Raw genomic sequence first — 18,784 nt, forward strand, 5'->3', positions numbered from 1 at the left:
CTTCAGTAGCTATAATTTCAATAAACAGCTCCCATGCTAGGTGCTGGGTATATGCGAAACAGCCATAGTGCCTGGCCTCCAGAGCCCTCAGTGTGGTGGTAAAATACACAGTCCTAACACAGGGTGACTTGCTACCATGCCTGTGTGCATACCACCAGAACAGCACAAGAGGAGGAACAGCTGATCCTGCCTAGCGACATCTAGAAATAATGATTGTTGAAAACAATGATAAGGTCTTATATGACCTGGTAGCCTCCACCCTGGCCTCATTTCCCAGTTATCCCTCCTCTCCATCTTGTACCAGATTCAGTCCCACCTGATGGCTCTGCTGGGATGCCCCCCAACATTCATTCTATCTATCTACCTGTCTGTCTGTCTAGATAGAGTCCTGCTCTGTCGCCCAGGCTGGAGTGCAGTGGTGCGATATCCGCTCACTGCAGCCTCTGCCTCTTGGCTTCAAGTGATTCTCCTGCCTCAGTCTCCCCAATAGCTGGGATTACAGGCACGCCATCACACCTGGCTAATTTTTTATTTTTAGTAGAAACAGGGTTTCATCATGTTGGCGAGGCTGGTCTCAAACTCCTGACCTCAAGTGATTCACACGCCTCGGTCTCCCAAAGTGCTGGGATTACAGGTGTGAGCTACCGCACCAGGCGTCCCCCAGCATTCTCATGATTGGCACCTCCACATCCCCAGGGTCTCTGCTCTCTTGTTGTCTCCCAATAAAAGCCTTCCCAGCCCCACCAAGGACGTCTTTGTTCCCTCTCCCTGCTTTACCTTTCTTCATTCCAATAGTACAATCAAATCTACTTGCTTACATGTTTCTCATCCATCTTTCCTACTAGAGTGTGACCTCCATGAGGGTGGGGACTGTTTTCTTCATAACTATGACCTCTCAACCTAAAACGGTACTTGAATCCACAAATTAATGAGCCACAGTCAGAAGGTGGGTGCTCACTGCATGTGAAGTATTAGCCTAAGAGCTTCATGCACATCAGCATTTCATCCTCACAGCCTCTCTGGGCAGGTGCAGAGGTCATGGCAGCCAGGAGCTCACAAGGTGGGGAGACGGTGTCTCTGGAGGGCAGGTCTAGGTAAACAGGTGCTACTCTAGGGCACCTGATGTGAAAGGTTCAGTGGAGGCTGGGGGAGACACTGACAGCACCCACCCCCACCACCAGTAACTGTGGGCCCCGCCCAAGCCCACTGCATAGGTTCCTCCAGGCAGTCCCACTAGGTCCATCTGAGCCACTGTGCTGGCCTTTCTCTTTGGACATCACCAGCAAGAGGGAAGTTGGACCACTGTAAGGATGCCATACCTACGCCTAGCCTCTCCCTTGTCCTTCCAACCTTATATCATATTATTAAGTCCTTCCAAATTATATTTGGTGGCTATAATTTTGATACACAGCTCCCAGGGATACATCCCAGGGTGGATAAATAAAGCTAAGGGTCTCTCCCGTGTCTGAGACCTGCCCTCCAGTGTCTGCCTTCCCTAAGGGCCAAGGAGATCAAGTGGATGAGAAAGTTCCCAGCAATTCCCACGTGCCCACAGCAGCCAGCATTCACTGAATGCTCATCATACCCAGGCCCATGCCAAGGCTCTATATACATTCTCATGTCATCCTTACACTCTCTGGGTAGTTATGGCTCTCCTCTTTTATGGAGGAGGACCCAAGGATCAGAGAAGTTAAGCCACTTCCATGCTCACAGAGCTAAGAAGTGGCAGAGCCAAGATTTGAACTCCAGTGTGTTTGATTCCCAAGGTCCTGCATTACCCACTCTGTTCCAGTGCCTCAGCCCTGCTCACATAACTTCTTCCCTAGCTTGGGTCTGCTTCCCTGATCGCCCAGGATGCACAGCAGAACAGAGAGCACAGGCCCAGGGACCAGACCTGGGCTCAAATCCCTGCCTCACTACTTCAAATGTGCCTGGGCAGTTGGTTACCCTCTTGGAGCTTCAATTCCATCTGCATGGGAAGGTGAAGGATACCTACTGCAGAGATGTGAGAATAACTGAGATGCGTGCCTACCATGTACATAGCAAACACAGCACAGCCAGTGAGAGTCATCTCTGGACAAGCCTCTGCTGGCCCTGGCATTTGCTCCCAGCTAGGTCCTGCCCAGTGGCCAGCAAAGGCTGGGTCAAAGCCTCTCTCCAACTCCCAGGAGAGCTGCCCCCAGAGGACAAAATGCAGGGATTCTGCCAGGACCCTCACAGCAGGCTCCATCCCTCCACTGATAAGTGTCTCAGGATTTTCCCTCTTTGGGGGAGAGCCCCGCCTACTGAATCTGACTGGGCTCAGGCACGCTCTATAGCTCCAGTTCTCCCACATATACTTTGGAGGAAAAAATGTTTTACATTTATCAGGTACCTGATAAGTGCCAAACTCATTTTAAGTACATGAGCTTCAATCTCTACTTGCAGGTTGGCAACATCTGTGGACATATTATGGGATATATTAAAGCCTCAGTTTACTCTTCTGCAAAATGGAGATGATGATTTACCTGCTTCACTAAGTTGTGAGGATTAAATGAGATAAAGCATGTGAAATGCTCATGGCAGTGCCTGGCACACGAGAAATAATAAATGTTCGCTTTCATCATGTCTCACAGCTAAGGAAACAGACACTAGGAGAGCAACCAATCTGCCCAGCATCTCCGGTAAGGTGATGGGCTTTGAACCGAGACCTGCCTAACACCAGACCACCTTCCGTGCTGACATTTCAACACGCCCATCCAGGGACCAGTGCTTATTTGTATTTCAATAGAAAACTATAGCACATCCTTGCAGAATATCAAATTCTAGTCCTGTTCATTGCCTTTGAGTTTTCACCTCTTGGTAAATCACATTTTACTTTTTACCTTGTTACCTACTGTGAATTGGACTGGATCTTGCCATTCTGCACATTTCACAGTTCTTACCAACTTCTCAATTTTTCTACTTTGTAAGTTTTCTCCCACCCTCCTGACGTCACTGAGAGCTAAAGGCTGACTGCCCAAATCCTCATTGCAACTCTAGGCTGTCTTATAGCTGATCTTCCCCCCAAGATCTAAAGTAGCCTTGCAAGCTGGATGACTTGACATAAACTTCAAAGGACCCATCACCACAGCAGATCATGAATCTCCCTCGTTTAAATGCCTGATGGTTAGCACCATCCAGCAAGTATCCTCTCCTGCCAGGCCCCAACAGACATTCAAGCTGGTCCTTAATGAACAAAAGGTGATCGAACAAGAAACGGACCTATATTATTCAGAGAAAAGAAGAATTTTTCTCTCCCTGAACAAGAGGAAGCACTGACAAAAACCCTTTCTTTGACCAAACTTTAGTTAGGCTCTTCTGAGCCTTCTTCTGAACCTTGGCCTTCTGTATCCCTCCTGTCCTTGCCAGGCCTGCAGAGCCCAGTCTTAGCAAGAGTCCTGCAAATTCAGTTTAGGGAGTCCCCTACCCTTGATGTCTGATAAACCGCTTCATCCCCTACCTTGGATGTATAAGTCCTTGGCCTGCCCTTCGCAAGAGTCCTTTTAAGTCTAGCGAGAATCCCATTCCCTTGATGTCTCCTCTTAGTAATTTTCCATCCACTGACCCCCTCCTCTCTGTTCCTTGGCTGTAAATCCTCAACTGTCTTGCTGCATTTAGAACTGAGCCCCATCTTTCTCCCCTATTGCAACAACCCTGTTGCAAGACTCCTGAGCAAAGTCTTCCTTACCATTTTTACAAGTGCCAGAATAATTTTTTTTATTTAACAACACTCAGGCTTGCTTCAAGTAGGAGGGCCTCCCCTGCCTGAAAATGCTCCATTCATATCCCAGTCAAATACCATCCCCAGATCTCCTCTCACAGCCATCTTCCTCTCCTCACAGCAAGCAAACATCTGACAAGGACTGCATTGCTTTCCCCACCACCACCCTGGGGATCTTCACCTCTCTCAGGTCACTGCCAGCCCCCCTACCTGCCCTGTCAGCCGTCAGCCCCCAGCTTCACGCCAGTCCATTCACGTAGAGAACACGGCTATGAAAATACAGAAACGCACTTCCCATCTGGAAACGCCTCAGAGCTAAATATTATGTAGGATGTGATGGTGTGCGTCTACCAGCAAAAAAGCGAGGCTTAGAGAAACACTGAGACACGAGGAGACTGCTAGTGAGAGGCCAGTGCGTCAGCAAGAGCTAAATTTAGCAACCTAATCCTCTAACTTCATTCTTTCAGGAAAGAGAGCGGCAGGAGAAAAATGTATGAACATATTTAAATAAAAGAACCTTTGAGAGAGTGAGAAAATCCACATCCTAACTGACCTGTTGCTACTTTGCAGAAATGATCATAGAGAGGCGACATTTTGGGGACCTAGCCCTGAGGTCAGTGGTCAACAGAAGGGCTCTATCCAAGGAATCAAATTCCCTGGCAGAAAGTCCCTTCGGAGCTAGTGGCTGCATAGTACAAAGGAAGCTGCAGCAAGGGGAAGACAGTCTTAAAAACTGGAAGTTCTGGAAGAACCTGTAACACAGCTTTCAAACAGATTTTGCTTTTGAGTAGAGTGGCTGGTATAAAAACACGCATCATCTAGGCACTAAATGGCTCCAGGGAGTGTTTGAAAGATGAGGAGGAGAGACAGGAAAGTCACAGGCAATGACAAGTGGCGCATGTGAACACAGGTGTGAAGCCCAAGTTCAAGCTCAGCTCTGCCTGTGACCAGCTCTAGGGGCAGGGTTTGGGGAGTCACCCTAGTCTAGTTGCCACAGCCTAACTCATTCGTGAAACAAAGGTAATGGCCAGGTGCAGTGGCTCACGCCTGTAATCCCAACACTTTGGGAGGCCGAGACGCATCACCTGAGGTCAGGAGTTTGAGACCAGCCTGGCCAATGTGGCAAAACCCCATCTCTACTAAAAATACACAAATTAGTCAGGTGTGGTGGCTCACATCTGTAATCCCAGCTACTCAGGAGACTGAGGCTGAGGCAGGAGAATAGCTTGAAGCTGGGAGACGGTGGTTGCAGTGAACGGAGATTGTGCCACTGCACTCCAGCCTGGGAGACAGAGTGAGACTCCATAAAAAGAGAGAGAGAGAGAGAGAAAGAGAGGAAAGAGAGAGAGAAAGAGAAAGAGAGAGGAAGAGAGGAAGAAAGAGGAAAAGAAGAGAGAGAGAGAAAGAGAAAGGAGGAGGGAGGAAGGGAGGAAGGGAGGGAGGGAGGAAGGGAGGAAGGGGCCTGTCCATGCTTTAAGACATGTTTAATTCCGAAGATACTACTTATCTCTGGATTTATGTGTAGGGCAAGAGGTGGGTAGCTTAAAAAATTTTCCCCCTGGAAGCAAACCTTCTGCTTTGATCCATTATTAAATTATTTCATCACACTACTAAAAACATATTGATCCCCAAAAAGCATTAATATTTTTATTACAAACAGTCTGTATAAATCAGTAAGAAAAATACAAGCACCCCAATAGGAAAATGAATAAAGCAATTCACAAAAACATATAAATAGCTATTAATTATATGGGGGAACAAAACAACCTTACTGGTAACCAGAAAAAGAGGCATAATCAAATAAAAACAAGGCCAGGCATGGTGCCTCACACCTGTAATGCCAACACTTTGGGAAGCCAAAGTGGGAGGATTTCTTGAGGCCAGAAGTTCGAAACCAGCCTGGGCAACATAGTGAGGCCCCGTCTCTACAAAAATAAACATTTAGCCAGACATAGTGGCATGCCTGTAGTCCCAGCTCCTAAGGAGGCTGAGGCAGGAGGATAGCTTGAGCCCAGGAGTTCAAAGCTGCAGTGAGCTATGATTGTACCACTGCCCTCCAGCCTAGGCAACAGAGCAAGACCAGCATTTGGCAAAGTCCTAAAAATCCAATAATACCCAGCAAGGGCCAGGATTCAGAGAATCATGATGCCCCTCACACAACAATAGGAAGGCAAATTAGCATTCCTTTAGGGTCAGTTTGGCCAGAGCATATACAAAAATTCTTACATGGATATCCCATTGGACCCCATAATTCCACATGGACAAAGATTTATCTGTAAAGATTTAACCACAATATGATTTTATAATCCTAAAAAACTGGAAAGTCTTCTATCCAATAAAAGGAATACATCATATATGGTAGAACAGTTAAAACTGTTACATAACAATTAAAAATTAGGCTGTAAGAAAAATCTAAAGATATAGGAAGATGTTTATATTATGTGAAAAACAGATTCTGAAGCTGTACATACCAAATTTTATTTATAAGCCATCTCTCATACACATGACACATAGGCACAATGAAGTAAATACCAGGAGATAGACAAAAATATTACCAGTGTTATTTATGGGAGTTGGATAATCATGAGTTGTTTTGATTTCCTTACACATATTTTTATTTTCAAAGTTCTTTTTTTGTTTGTTTGAGACACAGTCTCACTCTGTCACGCAGGCTGGCATGCAGTGGCATGAACATGGCTCACTGCAGCCTTGACCTCCTGGGCTCAAGCCATCCTCTGGTCTTAGCCTCCCAAGTAGCTGAGACTACAGGCGTGTGCCACCGTGCACAGCTAATTTTTGTATTTTTTGTAGAGATGGGGTTTCGCCATGTTGCCCAGACTGGTCTAGAACTCCTGGGAGATCCACCCACCTCTGCCTCCCAAAATGCTGGGATTATATGCATGAGCCACGGTGCCCAGCTCGTGCTTTCGTATTCAGAAAACTCTGTATTACTTTTTTAAAAGAAAGGGGAAAAAAAAGTATCTTTCAGTCTTTCCAACAAGTAAAAGGCACTAAATTAACTACTCCAGCCAGAAACCTGCCCTAGGCCAGAGTCTGCCCTGCCCAACAAACTCCTTTCACATCCTCATCCATGACCCTGAAGAACTTTCAGGCTATGGGCCATACATTTTAGTCTTCCTCTGGCCCACTTTCTTTTTGTTTGCTTTTTTGGAGACGGAGTACCGCTCTGTCGCCCAGGCTGGAGTGCAGTGGCGCGATCTTGGCTCACTGCAAGCTCCGCCTTCCGGGTTCACGCCATTCTCCTGCCTCAGCCTCCCAAGTAGCTGGGACTACAGGCACTCACCACCACGCCCCGCTAATTTTTTGTAGTTTTAGTAGAGACAGGGTTTCACCACGTTAGCCAGGATGGTCTCGATCTCCTGACCTCACGATCCGCCTACCCCAGCTTCCCAAAGTGCTGGGATTACAGGCGTGAGCCACGGCACCCGGCCTCCTCTTGACCACTTTTTACCTAAGGTCTATAGTCTGCAATTCATGAAGGTCAGATCCCAGCCCAAGTCCTGAGGGTCTTCCTAGCACTTGTCTAGTCCAGCCTTCAAGCAAATGAAAGAGGCAAACCACCCTACAGCTAGAAAGTCCTGATGGTTCTCATGATGGTTTCAGAGATTCTCATCAGCTCCTGGGAGACTCTCACACAAACTCGGAGGTCAGCAGGGCACCGTCAGCACTCCCGTTTTATGAAAGAGAAAGCGAGGCTCAGAAAGTTGAAGATGTGCCCCAAAGCACACACAGAAACAGGACAGGAGCCCAGAGCTGGCTTACAGTTGAGAGCTCTCTCCAATCCAGCTGCCTGCCGACCCCAGGCTCTCCTCAGCCATTGCCAGGGAACTGCAGCTGGGAGGGAACCGGGGCCCCAGCATCCCTACCCCCATTTGGCAAAGGCCACGCCTGTGGGCTCACTTCAATCTCCTTCATTCATCCTCATCTCTACCCTCTGCCCCTGCTCCCACTCCCATAATAAAAAGAATCAGGGAAATCAGGAGAAGCTCCCCTCATAACTCATTAATTCACTTAACTGTCTAATCTTCTACTATTATCTCACAGGTCAAGTTGTTCTAATTTTTCAATCAAAATTGTGTGGACTGGGTGCAGTGACGTGTGCCTATAATCCCAGCTACTTGAGAGGCTGAAACAGAAGGAATACTTGAGCCCTGGAGTTCAAGGCTGCAGTGCACTATGATCTGATCACGTCTACGAATAGCCACTGCACTCCAGCCTGAGCAACATAACATGTATGGGTCAGAGCTTGTTCAGCTGTGAGTGATAGAAACTAGAGTCAATCTGGCATAAATTAAAAAAAAAAAAAAAAAAAAAGGAATTCATTAGCTCATGTCACTAGGGAGTAGCCGGATCTAAGGCCTCAAACATCAGAGCTCTCCCTGTCCTTTCTCTACTTAGTGAGCAGGATATTAATCAACAACCTCACACTCACATCCTACCAAGTCCAGCAGAAATAGACCATCTTCTCCCAAGAACTCTGGCAGAGAAGTACCAGGAAGGACTCAACTGGCTCAGACCACCTGCCTACTCTTAAGGACACAGGGCAAAGGTCAGCCCCATCCAACTCCATAGGAAAAGGTGTTCTCCTCCCAGAGGGAATGGGCGATAATGGAAAGGAAACCAAAAACAGATTTCCACCTAAACAAATCTCTCCTGCTTTAAGATCGAATCTAATTTTTGGCACAGAGATTCATTGGCAGTGGTAAGCATGAGTGACACCACAGGGCTGAGTTACTCTGTCACCTAGGCGAAGTGAATCATTAGCTAACATTCACTAGAAATGCCCAAATACTACTACCAAAATCTAGGTGATAAAGTTTTGTTTGTTTTCTTAATTTTCTAAGAGGCAGTCTCACTCTGTCACCCAGGCTGGAGTGCAGTGGCACAATCGTAGCTCACTGCAGCCTCCAACTCCTGGGCTCCAGCAATCCTCCCAAGTAGCTGGTTCTACAGGCACACATCACCACGCCCAGCTAATTTTTTTTTTTTTTTTTTTTTTTTGAGACAGACTCTCGCTCTGTTGCCAGGCTGGAGTCCAGTGGCGTGATCTCAGCTCACTGCAACCTCCGCCTCTGGGATTCAAGCAATTCTCTGCCTTAGCCTCCCAAGTATCTGGGATTACAGGCACCCGCCACCACCCCCGGCTAATTTTTGTATTTTTAGTAGAGATGGGGTTTCACCATGTTGCCCAGGCTGGTCTTGAACTCCTGACCTCAGGTGATCCACACACCTCGGCCACCCAAAGTGGTGGGATTACAGGCATGAGCCACTTCACCTGGCCCATGTATCATTAGTTAACATATCAGTTCAACAAATATCTCAGTTTCCCCTGCATGTCCAGGAATAGGGGTTACATCAGTGAGCAAGACCAACTTCTCATTCTCACAGTACTTTCATTGTAATGGAAAGAGACAGAAAATACACATATATAATATGTCAGGAGGTGGGAAGTGACATGAAGAAAGATGGAGTAGGAAGTAAAAAAGTAATCAAGGAAGGCCTCTCAGGGGCCCAGAGGGAACAAGAGGCACGAGCCTTGGGGATACCTACAGGAAGAACATTCCAGACAGAGAGAACCATCAGAGCAGAGGCCCTGAGATTACAGGAGCAAAGGGTGTTTGCAGAAGAGCCAGCAGAGCAGCGGGCTGCAGTATGCAAGGGTGGGAGGGACAGCAGGGCCTCACCAACCAAGGTAAGGGCTTTCAGTCTCACCCAAGTGAGGGGTCTGGAGACAACCCAGATATTCCAAGCCATCTGGCTGTCCTGCACTGACATTCAAGTGGCTGGCCCTGCTAGAGACCATTCCACAGCCCCACAAGTTAGAGCCACAAGTCCAGTCTCTACACCCATCACTTCCCCACTCTCGGATCCTTCAGAGAGGAAACCTACCCCGGGCCTGTGACACCACTTTGCAATTCTCCTGTCTTCCCAGCAGCACCAGCTACATAATTTGTAGCACCCAGTTAGGGTGGCCAGATAAAATACGGATAAGTAAATTAGAATTTCAGATAAAGAGTAATTGGTTTGTTTGTTTTGAAACAAGAGTTTTGCTCTTGTTGCCCAGGCTGAAGTGCAATGGCCTGATCTCAGTTCACTGCAGCCTCTGCCTCCGGGGTTCAAGCGATTCTCCTGCCTCGGCCTCCTGAGTAGCTGGGATTATAGGCGCCTGCCACCACGCCCAGCTAATTTTTTGTATTTTTAGTAGAGATGGAGTTTTGCCATGTTGACCAGGCTGGTCTCAAACTCCTGACCTCAGGGGATCCACACGCCTCGGACTCCCAAAGTGCTGGGATTATAGGTGTGAGCCACCATGCCCAGCTGTGAGTAACTGCTAATCTCAGTATGTCCCAGATATTGCATGAGGCACACTTACACTCAAAACAAATATGAAGCCGGGCGCGGTGGCTCAAGCCTGTAATCCCAGCACTTTGGGAGGCCGAGACGGGCGGATCACGAGGTCAGCGGATCGAGACCATCCTGGCTAACCCGGTGAAACCCCGTCTCTACTAAAAAATACAAAAAACTAGCCGGGCGAGGCGGCGGGCGCCTGTAGTTCCAGCTCCTCGGGAGGCTGAGGCAGGAGAATGGCGTGAACCCGGGAGGCGGAGCTTGCGGTGAGCTGAGATCCGGCCACTGCACTCCAGCCTGGGCGACAGAGTGAGACTCCGTCTCAAAAAAAAAAAAAAAAAAAAAAAAACAAATATGAAAATGAGGGGGCCTGCGTTCCAACATCATTAACAATTTCAAGACAGTGACGTCAGAGCACTATACAAAGCATGAAGCCCTTCTAAGCGTAGGGACCCGTGCAATTGCTCAAGTTGCCCACTCATGAAGCCAGCCCTGCTTCCCCCTCAGCTCTCTTGTTCTTACAGGAGACAATCCCAACTCAGCTTCCCTAAATATCTGATCCACCACTCCCTCTCTTGCAGCTACTCTATATAGGAAACAAACCATCTAAAAGGAAGCTCCTCCATGTCCCAGTCCCACCCATTCTCCTGGTCTCTACTCCACCTGCTCCAATGGGAGTCCTCTTTCTATCTGAGTCGGGATCCCATACTCTTCCCCACCTTCTCAGGTCCTCACACTATCCACCTCCTCTCTGTATCTTCAACTTCTGGTCTACCAGAAGTCTACCTCTCAGAAGCAATTAACCATGCTCCAATCTTCCTGCATTTTTTTTTTTTTTTAAAAAGCTTTCCCTGGATCCTCACATACACTTTCCTTCATATTTAATATCTTGAACGAAGGAACCACATTCCCATCAACTTTCTATTATCTGGCTGTTACACTCTTGCTGTCATCATCAATGACCTTTGTGGTACTTCTCAGGCCTTATCTTTCTTTCCTGCTTAAAACTCCCTTTCCTCAGCATTAGTGTCACCAAATTCTCCTGGCTTTTTGAGTGTGAGGCATGTCTTCTTGGTTTCCTCTGTGGGCCTCTTTTCCTTAAACATGGCTCCGTCCTAGACTCTCTTTTCATGTGTTACACATTCTCACCCACCATAGAACCCAGGGGTTCTACGTGTTGAAGCTGCCCACATTGCTCCCTAGTCCAGATGTCTCTCCTGAGTTTCAGACTCTAATGTTTACAGGACAGCTCCACTCTATGTCCTTGAACTCAACATGTGCAAAATGAGACTCAAAAAATAAAAAGTGAACTCCTTCTCTCCTATGCCCTCACCTGGTACTGCTGAGGCAGGAGAACAGGGTCTGAAGAAGGTAGGGAACCTAAGGCTGATTCATGCTGACTTCCTAGAACTGAATCAAAAGGAAAATCTTACCTCTCTATGTCCAAGTAACAAAAGGATCAGAGGCTACTTCTTTTACAACCCCACCCCGTTTCTGCACTGCAAATGAAAAATGGAAAGTACCTCTGATTGGTCCCCTCCCACAACCAATCAGACTGCTCCCTGGCCAAGTCTTCATTTGCATAGGTTGTAACTTTGTAACTTCACTTCAGCCTCTAATTGGTCACCTCCCACAACCATACAGACTAGTCATGGGCAAGTCTTCATTGACATAGGTTGTAGCCAAGTAACCAGTGGGAAACCTCTAGAGAGTATTTAAACCCCAGAAAATTCTGTAACCAGGGCTTGCTCGAGCCCACTCCCACTCTGTCGAGTGTACTTTCATTTCAATAAATCTGTGCTTTCATTGCTTCATTCTTTCATTGCTTTGGGTGTGTTGTCCAATTCTTTGTTCAAAATGCCAAGAACCTGGAGAACTCACAGTCAAGACCTTCCACTGGTAACACTGCCTTCTGTTTCTGAATGGTAACCCATTTCTAAGTCATAAACTCAGGTGATTCTCCTCCACCTTCATATCATCAAATCCCAATTCTGCTTTCTAAATCTCTCTTGATTGCATGCCTTCCCTTCTGCCTCTCCTATTTCAGGTTACCTGGATCTCTTCCCTAGTAAAGTCTTTCAACAATCTTCCAGCCCATGCCATTCCCAATCTCGTCCCCTCCCATCTTCACCCAGCAGCCCCAGCTGCACACCCTCTCCAGCCTCATCCCCCAGCATTCCCCTCACACAACAGACTTGAGTCACTCAGCATCTCTCAATCTGCAGCGAGACCATGCCACCCCTTGCCTCTCCAGGCTTCAGCACATGCTATTTCCTCTGACTGGGATTTTCTCAAACCCCAATATAGCTAACTCCTGCTCCTCGGCCATGGGAAACAGCAAGTAGAGTGGTTAAGACAGACTCCTTAGCCAACCTTCCTTGGTTCAAACCACAGTTCCACCACTTCCAGGTGTACGACCTTAACCATTGTAAGCTTCAATTTCCCCTTCAGAAAAATGGGAATAATAATTTTGGAGATATCACTGGTTGACTGTCTAGCTATTTCTTCTTCCTAACAGAACCCCAATTTTGTCCAGAGACCATGCGCTCATCCCAGGCAATGACTCATGATTGGCAGAAGGAAGTTAAGGAAATCTACTTTCTTTCTGGCAGGGATTAATTCTATCCAATGAAATGTGAAAGGAAGCCTACTGAGGGTTTCTGGAAAACAAGAGTGCTGCCCTTAGAACCAGACAAGAGAGGCCCCTGCCCTGGGCCCTGTGCTTCAGGGTCCCACCTATTTCAAACACATGCCTAAAAGTTAAACAACACATGGGCACCTCTGTCATCGAGGGTCACACAGCATGACCTATCACCCTCAATATCCGCTGTCACAAGTAACACCTAACAGCAGTCAGGCCCCAGAGAAACACTTCACACCTCTTCCCCTGCCCCCTCAAAACAAAAGGTAACTGCGTCTAAACGAGAAGGCTTGTGGATTATGCCACTGCCAACACTAGAGACCAGTGCTGCAGTGCAATGTGGGAAGGACTGGAGTGGTAGAGCACTTAGGGAAGAGAAAAGACAAATTCGCTTGTCAAATCCTTCCTCTCAGCACAAATGCAATACATTCTTGCAAAATGAATAGGAGCATGAATAGGATATTCAGGAGCACTGAATATCCTTTTTTTTGCTTCTGTTCTTATTCATGGTTCCAGAGGACTCACAAATCAGTGTTACTAAATTAGCACCAGTTGCACATGGTGGCAGAGGGATATTTTGCAAAATTATATCATATTGCATACGTATGTATCATAAATGTAGATACGTATCTCACATAGATATGGGAAATATATTTATAAAATAAAACTTGAAGGATGTATAATACCAATAATAACATTTTTTTTTCAGATGGTCTTGTGCTTTCGCTCAGGCTGGAGTGCAGTAGTGGCAAAAACATGGCTCACTCCAGCCTTGACCTGCTGGACTCAAGTGATCCTCCCACCTCAGCCTCCAAGTAGCTGGGACCACAGGCGCTCACCACCATGCCAAACTAATTTTTGTATTTTTGTTAGAGTCAGGGTTTCACCGTGTTGCCCAGGCTGATCTCCTAGCTCAAGCGATCTGCCTGCCTCTGCCTCCCAAAATGCTGGGATCACAGGTATGAGCCATTGCACCAGCCAATGCCAATTCTTTTCTTTGGAAATTAAATGGACAATAAGCACTGGAATTTCAGATATTAAATATCTCATTAAAGTAAAACTAAGATTAAATTTTCAAAATATTACTTCTTTAGCTTTGAAATAATTTTGATCAAAACGTTAGCATTAACTTGTATTTTGCCTTTTACTATTAATAGATAACTGTGAACATTTTATAAAAAAAAGCTTGTTTGAAAAGGTAATTTGTAGGCCGGGTGCGGTGGCTCACGCCTGTTATCCCAGCACTTCGGAAGGCCGAGGTGGGCAGATCACGACATCAAGAGATCAAGACTGTCGTCCTCGTTAGTGTAGTGGTGAGTATCCCCTCCTGTCATGTGGGAGAATGGGGTTTGATTCCCCAAAGAGGAGGCAGCAGCCCTTTGGCCAGGCACAGTGGCTCACGCCTGTAATCCCAGCACTTTGGGAGGCTAAGGTGGGCGGATCACCTGAGGTCAGGAGCTCGAGACCAGCCTGACCCAGACGGAGAAACCCCATCTCTACTAAAAATGCAAAATTAGCCATGCTTGGTGGCGCATGCTTATAATCCCAGCTATTTGGGAAGGCTGAGGCAGGAGAATCACTTGAACCTGGGAGGTGGAGGTTGTGTTGAGTGGAGATCGCGCCATTGCACTCCAGCCTGGGCAACAAGAGCAAAACTCCGTCTCAAAAAAATAGAAAAGAGATGGAGACCATCTTGGCCAACATGGTGAAACCCTGTCTCTACTAAAAATACAAAAATTAGCTGGGCATGGTGGCAGGCACCTGTAGTCCCAGCTACTTGAGAGGTTGAGGCAGGAGAATCGCTTGAACCCGGGAGACAGAGGTTTCAGTGAGCCAAGATCGTGCCACTGCACTCCAGCCTGGGCAACAGAGCGAGACTCCATCTCAAAAAATAACAACAAAAATAAAATAATAAATACCATTCTGATTAAAGCCGCTGTTCAGAGGTTCCCCGTATTTGTAGCCCAAAGCATCCCTAACTAATAAAATAGGGGCCCAGCTCAGGATCGAGTGACATAAATCATGTGACTGACAAACAGCTCAGTTTTGCTCACTTACTCTGAGTCAGTGCTATTCTGATGATGGGGTTCCTGGAGCAATGCCTGGCACATAGTTAGGGCACCAAAGAGCTCACCACGCAAACCAGGCACTTTTCAGAGTAAAAGATGGTGCAAATAAAAATGACACCAGGACCAAAGGCCTGTAGCAGGTCAACTAAGCATAAACATTCAATGTCAACTGTGCTTATTCATGGATTAACTTCAACATCACTTCCTCTGGGCAGGTCTTCCCAACTCCCCCCCTCTCCGTAAAAGCCCACGACTCTTCTTATGTCCTGTATCTCAGCACCTCTCCCGGAGTGTATCGCAAGAGCCTGTCTACAAGCCTGTGTACACAGCATAAGACCACAGATCCAGGAAGGTGGCGGCTGTGTCTGTCCCATTTTTCACTGTATCCATGGGGACTAGCAAATAGTGAGGGTTCAATTAATATTTGTTGAATTAACTAATTATGTCTGTTGCTTATAGCCTTGCCTGACCCTAGAGAATCCACTACGAGTTAAATATTCTTATATTTGCATTTGGGTTCTATGGGAGCGGACCTGTATCATTTATATTCACTCATGTGTCCCCTGAAGTCCTAACTGCAGGGTCCAGGACAGGTTTGTTGTTTTCCCATCATCCTTTCCAATGGGCAGATAACATGCCTATGGCTACTGTAACAACAGAGAAGACAGGGAGAGCCTAGAGCTCCCACTGAATGTATCAAGTTACATTGTCTAATTGTTAGAAGAGTAAAGAATCAAGATGGGAGATCTCATCCTAGCTAGGCACACAGGCCACATTACTCTGTTAGCAAGAGACTTTTTTTTTTTTTTTTCCCTGAGATAGAGTTTCACTCTTGTTGCCCAGGCTGGAGTGCAATGGTGCAATGTCAGTTCACTGCAACCTCCGCCTCTTGGGTTCAAGCGATTCTTCTGCCTCAGCCTCCCAAGTAGCTGGGATTATAGGCACCCGCCACCATGCCCAGCTAATTTTCTATTTTTAGTAGAGACAGGGTTTCACCATTTTGGTCAGGCTGATCTCAAACTCCCAACCTCGGGTGATCCACTTGCCTCAGCCTCCCAAAGTGCTGGGATTACAGGCGTGAGCCACCATGCTCAGCCAGCAAGTGATTTTTAAACTATGTCTTTCCTTGGCCGAGTGCAGTGGCCCATGTCTGCAATCCTAGCACTTTGGATGGCTGAGGCAGGTGAATCATTTGAGCCCAGGAGTTCGAGACCAGCCTGGGCAACATGGCAAACTACCCCCCCACAATTTCTACTTCAAAAAAAAAAATAGCCAGGCAGCCAGGCGTAGTGGCTCACACCTGTAATCTCAGAACTTTGGGAGGCCAAGGTGGGTGGATCACTTGAAGTAAGGAGTTCTGAGACCAGCCTAGCCAACATGGTGAAACCCCATCTCTAAAAATACTAAAAATACCAAAAAGAAATCAGCCGGGCATGGTGGTGCACACCTGTAGTCCCAGCTATTCGAGGGGCTGAGGCAGGAGAATTGCTTGATCTCAGTGGTGAGCCAAGATTGTGCCACTGTACTGCAGCCTGGGTGACAGAGTGAGACTCTGTCTCAAAAAAAAAGAAAAGAAAGAAAGAAAAAGCCAAGCATGGGGTGTGCCACGTGCCTGCAGTCCCAGCTACTTGGGAGGCTGAGGTGGGAGGATCTCTTGAGCCCAGGAAGTAGAGGCTGCAGTGAGCCAAGATCATGCCATTGCACTCCAGCCTGGGAACACATCTCATGTGAGGACAGCCTGTTAGATTTTGTTCCCCAGACATAATTCTAATTCTCAATATCTCAACCGGGGATCCTGAGCACACAGCCACCTAATACTTTCCTCTTCTCTTTCCCTAGTTAGCTTGCAGCTCTTGCCTCAGTAAACCAGCTCTCTAGGACATCCTTCCAGAACTGTGTGCCAGAGTCAGGCAGCCTGACCCAAATGGGCCAGACACTCTGGCACGTGTCTCCTCAGCCAGACCCCAGAACTCAAAATCTCCTCCTACAAAGGAAGAGAAAAACACCAACACAGGCTCCCATCAGCCAAAAGGGAACAACAGAAGGAAAGCACAGAATCTGTCCCCTTCTCCTCCTGCCCCATCCTTTTCACATCACATCAACCCAAGCTGTCTTTGGGGAACAGACAAGATGCAACAGGCAGTTAGACGGGCCCACCCTGGCTAACAAGGCCATCTGACTCCACTGGCAGAACTCCCCCTTCTATAGAGGTTCAGGGGAAGGGGGCTCAGTGGCTGGACATTTGACAGCAGAAAGAACCGGCTGTGATTTGGAGGCTAACATCATACCAGCTGCCCGGCTACCCACAGCTGTGCTGGGAATGTGGCTCTACCATGAACACTGCTACAGCCAATCAAGTGTGTCACAGCCCACTTCCATCACCACATTTACGATCTTCTCTACTGCAGTCAATCTGACAGACAGGAGTCGGAGTGAAAACTGTGCAGATGCCTGCACTGATCCCATGAGACATTACCAATTTTGTTTTTCCCACATTGTGCACCCAAGATTTCAGAAAAATTCCTTACCTTTCACTGGTCAGAGAGCTGCCTTCTCCATCTGTTGGGGATCCTTTCTTTTCTCCCTCATTAATGCAAATATCACCAGAGCAGTGATTAAACCAAAGATACACTTTTGAGTTAGTTGTCTATCTTTGGACCTAGAAGGAGACTGCAATGAAAAGTGAATTCTTTCTGGAAACCTAATGGATTATCTTTCCCTGACCCCTGATAACTTACTTTCCTCATCTACAGGACATCCCCCCCTCTCCCCACCCGCCTTAACATTAACTTCCCTAGCGGGGAAGAAAAAGACATTTCTGGTTGTGGGAGGGAGGAGGCAGTGGTGAAACAAGAAAATACAGTGAGGCTCCCCTGGCCCCCATCTGTTCCAAATCTTCCCCTCACAGGATGTCATGTCTAAAAAGCAAGAAAAATATTCCTTCCTCTTCCAACATTCAGCAGGATCTTGCATGCAAAGAGAAGAATGTCTAGTTACTCTGTGGGTTCTCATCTGCTTTTTTACTCACATGTTGCCAAATTACACTAGCCCCTTAACCCTCTCCCTCTCCCCCAGCAAAACCCCAGGGGCAGCAGGGCTCAGCACCAGCTAGGAGCTCGCTCCCGACCACACCACCTACCCCTCTGGCACAAAGGATTAGTTCTCCTGAGCCTGGCCAATGACTTTTGCAGATTTCTAAGCTGAAGACAGGCCAGCAAGCTGCCAGAGCCCCCAGAGGAAGTGAGGCCACCCCCGGGGGGTAAAAGGAGTGGGCTCAGAATTCCCCACTTTTGACCCTGCACTCTCCCCAGCTTCTAGGCACTTTGCATACGGAAGTGTACAGGCAGCCAAGTTCTGGGCATTTGAACAGGAAGGATGTTCCTCAGTAGCTCACAAGGACCCTAACTGCTGCATTTCCAGGACTGGGAGGGCGATATTTATAGAAAGGGCAGCCAGCCAAGCGAGACCAGCTCCAACTTTATTTCAACCAACCCTCTTTTCCATCCTCTGTAGCTCTCCTTCAAGTTAAACAGAGAGGCATTCCTCCCTTTATTGCTTTTTACGCAAGGGCTGAGGCTGTCATTAAAATGATTGAGAAACCCTGACTGTAAAGATGGAAAAGGACCTGCATGCCTGCTCCTCCCCCTTGGCTCTTAATCTTCCTCTCCTATGTCCCTCTGCCCCACTTCCCTGCTTTCCCCACATGACACATGCTCCTTCTTACGCCCCTGCAGCACAGAACCCCTTGCGGTCCTGCAGATGAGCAAAGCTCTCCCTTACCCTAAATCCAAATTATCCCTCCTCCCAGCTTTCTTTCTCATCCCTTTTTATCACATCCTATAAGGCCTGCATGATCTGCTCTCGCCCCACCCTCTTCAACCTTATTTCCTATCACTCTTCGCCTACAAACCCCCTCCTCCTCACTGTTGCTCAAACACAATGAACACAACCCTCAGGGCCTTT

The 18,784-nt window shown here is 47.4% G+C and overlaps 1 protein-coding gene across 2 annotated transcripts in view; it reads right to left on the minus strand.

The window, feature by feature from the left end:
• LOC105466962 (Rho GTPase activating protein 26) overlaps positions 1 to 18,784 on the minus strand; it is a 907,509-nt gene that overhangs the window by 844,047 nt on the left and 44,678 nt on the right. The window contains exon 1 of one of the 2 annotated variants that reach the window (XR_011624169.1): positions 3,953 to 4,095. The exons of the other annotated variant lie outside the window; for it this stretch is intronic. The gene's annotated coding sequence lies outside the window, so the exon portion shown is untranslated. Of the gene's footprint in view, positions 1 to 3,952; positions 4,096 to 18,784 lie in introns of those variants that run through there. 2 annotated transcript variants of the gene reach the window in all.

Source organism: Macaca nemestrina, chromosome 6, assembly GCF_043159975.1.
Source record: "Macaca nemestrina isolate mMacNem1 chromosome 6, mMacNem.hap1, whole genome shotgun sequence".
NCBI lineage: Eukaryota > Metazoa > Chordata > Mammalia > Primates > Cercopithecidae > Macaca > Macaca nemestrina.